This window comes from Aedes albopictus, chromosome 1 (assembly GCF_035046485.1).
Source record: "Aedes albopictus strain Foshan chromosome 1, AalbF5, whole genome shotgun sequence".
Lineage (NCBI taxonomy): Eukaryota > Metazoa > Arthropoda > Insecta > Diptera > Culicidae > Aedes > Aedes albopictus.
In genome coordinates this window covers 201,384,457-201,391,336 of record NC_085136.1, presented here as the reverse complement: position 1 = coordinate 201,391,336, position 6,880 = coordinate 201,384,457, and positions in this window count along the sequence as shown.

Genomic DNA, 6,880 nt, shown 5'->3' with positions numbered 1-6,880 from the left:
AAAGTATTCCCTAGGTAGAAATTCACAAAGTCGCACGTCTCTTCTAAGGATATTCTTTCCTAAAACTCATTTTAGACCAGTGTTGCCGTGGTAAAATCAGAGCTGGTTACTCACTCAAATTTCAGCGCCCCATAAACTGGTATGCCCCTTAGAAAAATATTGAACCATATTTCCCATTGGGTTCTTTTCATGAATTCCTTCAGGGAATGTTTTATGCGTTTATTCAGGAATTCCTCCAGAAAATTCTCAAGAGAAGTTCATCCAGGGGTTGAATCGTCAACTTCTCTTGGGATTTAAAGAAATCTTTCTTCAGGGATTCTTTCATTAATTTTGCAGGAAACGTTCACAAATTCTTTCAGGAGCTCCTTCAGAAATCACTTTATTTCTTGTCGTTTCTTCAGGAATATCCATAAAATATCCAACATCATTCTCCAGTTTTAACGGCATTGCTTCAGAGATTCCTTGAAAAACTGTATTTTATGAAATTTATTTTAGTGATTGCTTCAAGAATACTTCCATTTGATTAAAATTTGCTCCGAAAATTCCTCTAAGGCAATTGCTTTATGAATTTTTATCCAATAAAATACCTTTTAGGCATATTGCATGATTTTTTTTTTTTCAAGAATGAGTATTGTGTTGTTCTTTGCTGTGCATGCATCGCTCCTGTAAGGGGTGAGTATGGCAGCATAATCGATCGTGTTCGCTATTGTCTCGAGTGAAAATCAAAACAATAGATCCACGGGTGTTTAGTTTTCAGTATTGTGTTGTTCTTTGCTGAGTATTGTGTTGTTCTTTACAGAGAAGAACATTAATCAAGACAATTAGATGATCGGCATTGAACCACAAAAACCCCACAACAATTGATGAGATCTTTCCAATATTATTTATTTATAAATAATTCTCCTTCAGTATATTTACTTTATAACTGCATATAAGTTGAAAATTCGCTATTTTCAACATCCTTTCATCTATTGGAAGATGCTTCAGTTCTGGGCTCTTTCTAAGTTGATGAAGGGATTTATAAATGCTTGCAAGGACTTATCCAGGTGTGTGGAGCTGAGTGAATCCATGACATTGTAGATAGTAGCGGCATCAGCAATGTCAATGGAAAAATTCAAATTTACAACTCCATCCAGGATTTGTGCAAGTATTCATGCTATGCTATGCTATTGCATGATTTTTTTTTCAAGAATTTCTCCAGATCATCAACGATCAAATCTGACTATACATGTCAATGGTTGCTCCTCCGTGATTGATCTGAGCTAGTACCCCATTTGCACTGAGATCCAAATGAATAAGGACTGGGACACTCCACTTATTCTCAAAGTGCAATTTAAACAGCTCATGCATTTTTGATCAATGACGGCGCCGGCCACGTCCTTATAGTCAGTTGAGAAGGGGAATGAATGTTAGAGTGTGCTGGTTGTTGCTACTAAAGACCGAGATCACCTCTGCATCCACACCACCAGCACGGACAGGGGCATTTGTTAGATGGAAAGGATAAGATATCTGGGAGTCGCCGTTGGGTCTGTGATGCGATCCATGGATAGGGAATATTTATAGTGTTCGTAAGGTGATAGATTGTGTGGTCATTACTATGAAGGACAAGCGGCCTAGTTCGCTTTGGTTGCATAGCTTGTAGGCGTTATATACACTGTGCTGTGGAAGTTTGAAGGAATGGAAACGAATTTTTGCCATTCGTTTCGGGTTCCAGCGATGGCCATGTACATATGAATATACACGAGTTGTATATGTAGAGAAGAGAGAAAGAGAAAGTGGATAGAAAGATACAAAGTAGGATGAAAGGGACGGGCCAGGGATTAAGCCCATGACTTTCTGCACACGAATCAGAAGCGGTTGCCACTAGACCACCAAGCCCGTCTTTTTTCAAGAATTTCTCCAGAAGTATCTCCAAACCCTCTTTCAGGGCTTGATCCAAATCATCCTCCAGGAACCTTTGAAAAAAAAAATGGATTTATAAATTTATTCAAGAATCCCTCCAATACCTATCTTGTGTTCTCGAAGATTTTTTTTTCAGAAAGTTTTTGATCATTCAATTCAGAAATTCCTCATGGTTGTCCTTTAGAAACTTCTCCATGTTTTCTCAAGTAGTTTCTCATAAAATTCTTCTAGATATTCCTATAAAGTCAGATTTTCCTATAAATCCAGGTTTTTGCCGAGGGATTCCTCTGGTAACTCTTCCGACGATTATTTTTAAAATTGCTACAATGAAATTTGTTCAGAAATTTCATCAGAAAATGTTTAAACATTTCTTTAGAATTCCTACAGCTTGCCTTACTTTAATATTTTTTTGTGTAATTTCATCTCCATTGGAATCCAAGTAATATTTCTGTAGAAACCGCAAAAGAATTCCAAAAAAAAAACCTTCTTGACATTTCTTCGGTAGCCCCTGACGAAATTTTACAAGGAATTCTTGGAGGAACTTTTAGAAAAAAATCGAAAGAAATTTCTGCACATCTTTTGAAAATTCTGATAATAGAAAAATCCCGAGGTTATATCTTGCTGATATTTATAAAGAATTCCATGAAATACTGAAGAAGTCTTTATTTAGCGACGTTTCTTATGGAATTCCTGAGTAAACTTTAGATAGAACCATGGAGGAATTTTGAAAAAAAAAATGTCCATCTAATTCTTGTATAAATCCCTGGAGATATTTCTAAACGAATCCTTGAATGATTATGTGAGAGTATCCCAAGGAATTCCTGGAAGAATTCAAGGAAGAGTTGCTAAAGAAATTTCTGGAAACTTCCTCAGAAACCCGCGGTAAAATTTCTATAAGAATTTATTAAATTTACAGAAATCTTTTATCAAAATTCATGGACGATTTTCTGTAAGAATTTCCGGGGAATTCGTGAATGTATTTTTAAAGGAATCCCTGAAAGAATATCTGGAGAAACTCTGAAACTCATGTAAAGAATCCTAGAATAATCACATGAGAAACTTCCAAAGGAATTTATGTAAAACTTCCTAAGAATTGTATCGCAACAAATTTCTGAATTTCTCAAAGAATCCGGTAGAACTTCCTAAAGGTACCCTTGAAAGAAATCCAGGAGAAATTTCTGATGAAATACCCGGAGGAGATGATGAGGGAATCTTTTTATGAATTGCTGCATAAATCACCGGAACAATATATCTGCTCGGATCACCAAATAAAATCATGAAAGAACTTCTGGAGGATTCCCTTGCGACATTCCGTAAAGAAATTTATTTAAGAAGCCCCGAAAGATTTTTTGAAGCAAGCGATGGAGGATTTCCTAAAAGAACCTCCAGATTACTTTTGAAATGGAATTCCTGGCGCTATTTCAGAGTGGGGAACATCTATGCATTACTTTAAGGGAAATGTTCACAAAAGTGTGTTGATCCTTAAACAAATTTCAGAAGTTCCATTACAAAAAGTGTGCCATGGAGGGAGGAGGCTGAAAATGGACATCTTTTGCGTGACCTTATATATGGAATTTCTAAGGAATCAATGGAGTCATTTTAGGAGGTTGTCTATAGAAATTCTTTGGAAAATTTATGGAGAAACTTAAGGTATCCCAAGTCAACATTTGTGCAATAACATTCGGATTTTTTTTTCTGATGAAATACCTGGAGAAATTTCAGAAATAATTCTGAACTCTTGATTTTCTAAAAATAAGTTGTTAGATTGTTTAAGATGGGTTTCTGAGATAATCCCGGAGACATTCCTAAAAAAATCCATGAAGGAAATTCTTAAACATGAAAGGTATTCTAGAAGAATTTTTGGTGAAATTTCTGGAGGTTTCCTCTGTTTCTGAAAGAATTTCGGAAGAAAATTTCATGGAATATATTCCTCCAAGAATGTCATTTTGTAAGTTGCCATAACAATCTTACAATAAAATAAACCAATAATATGAAAGAGAAGGTGTTTGTGAACCTCATAAAAATGCCACCAAAAATGTTGTTGATAGTCCGTTATGGTTTACAAAAGAGACTCGCATAGCCAGGCCCGGATTAGGGATTGTGGGGGCCCGGGGCTGGATCCAATGTGGAGGCCTCTCGGATGCACAAATGTGATTAGCAAAAAAAAGTTTTTCTTCGTTTTTTGAACAATAAAGTTGATGATTAGCCAGCATAAACGGTTATTGTGGGGACCCCTACCTAAAACACCGAAGGTGGCGTGGTAATAGATCTAGGAGTACGTACGCAGGACGAAAGATTTCCGGCCGCTCCCTTCCAAGAGATTGAGGAGGAGGTTGGCCGAATGAAAAATTATAAAGCCGTCGAAGCAGGTCAACTACCAAGGGAGCTTCTGAAATACTGATGAGAGCACCACACTGGTACTGGGTCATCACCGAGATTTGTGAGGAGGAAGTTTGTCCGGAGGAATGGATGGTAGCTATCGTGTCATCCACAAATAGGGCGATTAGTTGGATTGCGGGAACTATCGCGCGATCACAGCACTGAGTGCTGCCTACAAGAAACTCTCTCCAATTTTATGCCGCCGTCTGTCAGGCAGCATCCATTTATTACGTAACGAATAAATCGACATTTTTCGAACCCCCCCTCACCACTCCGTAACGCTTTTTTGTATGAAAACCTGAAAATTTTTGTATGGACCGCTCGGCCATACTCTCCCTCACCCCCTAGGACGTTACTTTGTTTGTGGATGGCGCCTCACCGATTGCAAAAGATTTCGTGGGACAATATCAGGCTGGATTCATGGGTGAATGCGCTACAACGGACCAGATGTGTGCCTTCCGCCAGGTGTTGCATAAATGCCGCGAATACAACGTACCCACACATCACTTGTACATCGATTTCAAATCGGCGTATGATACATGCGATCGAGACCAGCAACGGCAGATTATACACGAATAGGGATTCCCGGATAAACTGATACAATTGATCAAGGCGAAACTGGATCGAGTGATGTGCGAATCAAGGACACTCTCGGGTCCCTTCGGATCTAGCAGAGTGTTACGACAAGGTAATAGTCTTTCGTGCTTGTTTAACATTGATTTAGAGGGTGTAATAAGGAGAGTGGGGATAAACACGGGTGGCACGAGACGATTTCCACATAGCTTGCACATTCGAGACAATGGTGGAATCCGACTAAAATATGAAGCTAGGTGAATCGGAATAGTCATTAATGTTCGAAGACAAAGTTCATTATGGCAAAGGCCTCTAGGAAGGAATTAACGCATCCGCCACTCCTCTACTCTATCGGCGGTGATGAAATCCAGGCGGTTGAAGAATTCGTGTACTTAGGCTCACTGGTAACTGCCGACAACGACACCAGCAGAGAAATTGTTGCGGGGAACCGAGCTAACTTAAGCACCGCAGAACTCTACGATCGAACACAGTCACAGGTGCCGTCACAGGAAGTTAACTATCTACAAAACGCTGATTAGGCCAGTAATTCTCTATGGGCACGAAACTTGGACTTAACGTGCGGAAGACCAACGCGCTTGAGTTTTCGAGCGGAAGAAGTTGTGTACCATCTACAGCGGAGTGCAGATGGAATACGAGACTGCGACAAGGCAAATGAACCAAGAGCTGCTTCAGCTGCTGAGAGAACCAACCTTCGCGAAAATCTGGAGGCTACGGTGGCCATCCGACCGCTACAAGAAGACGTGATGCGCAGCGAGCTAGGTGGGTCGATCAAGTAGAGGACGATTTTCGGACCCTCTGCAGAGTGCAAGACTTGAGACGCACAGCCTTGGACCGAGTCGAATGGATACGACTCCTACAGCAGAGGACACTCAGGTCTTAGCCAGACCGGTAAGGTAAGTATATTAGACTGGAACTTAGCAGGACATCGCAGCAAAGGCAGGCACAGAGGCTTAACAAAGAAATAATTGAAGCCGGTAGAAATTCGACCGGACCCCACAGGTCAATGCGATGTGGGGCAATCGAACAGGATGGTGATCTTTCTCTTCGGCCTTATGCACTACCATTGGTACTCAGGACTGAAAATACTAATTGTGGGGGGTCCTAAAAAATCCTTTCTAATGAACTAAGATTCCAGTTTTCGTGGGACAATATCAGGCTGGATTCATGGGTGAATGCGCTACAACGGACCAGATGTGTGCCTTCCGCCAGGTGTTGCATAAATGCCGCGAATACAACGTACCCACACATCACTTGTACATCGATTTCAAATCGGCGTATGATACATGCGATCGAGACCAGCAACGGCAGATTATACACGAATAGGGATTCCCGGATAAACTGATACAATTGATCAAGGCGAAACTGGATCGAGTGATGTGCGAATCAAGGACACTCTCGGGTCCCTTCGGATCTAGCAGAGTGTTACGACAAGGTAATAGTCTTTCGTGCTTGTTTAACATTGATTTAGAGGGTGTAATAAGGAGAGTGGGGATAAACACGGGTGGCACGAGACGATTTCCACATAGCTTGCACATTCGAGACAATGGTGGAATCCGACTAAAATATGAAGCTAGGTGAATCGGAATAGTCATTAATGTTCGAAGACAAAGTTCATTATGGCAAAGGCCTCTAGGAAGGAATTAACGCATCCGCCACTCCTCTACTCTATCGGCGGTGATGAAATCCAGGCGGTTGAAGAATTCGTGTACTTAGGCTCACTGGTAACTGCCGACAACGACACCAGCAGAGAAATTGTTGCGGGGAACCGAGCTAACTTAAGCACCGCAGAACTCTACGATCGAACACAGTCACAGGTGCCGTCACAGGAAGTTAACTATCTACAAAACGCTGATTAGGCCAGTAATTCTCTATGGGCACGAAACTTGGACTTAACGTGCGGAAGACCAACGCGCTTGAGTTTTCGAGCGGAAGAAGTTGTGTACCATCTACAGCGGAGTGCAGATGGAATACGAGACTGCGACAAGGCAAATGAACCAAGAGCTGC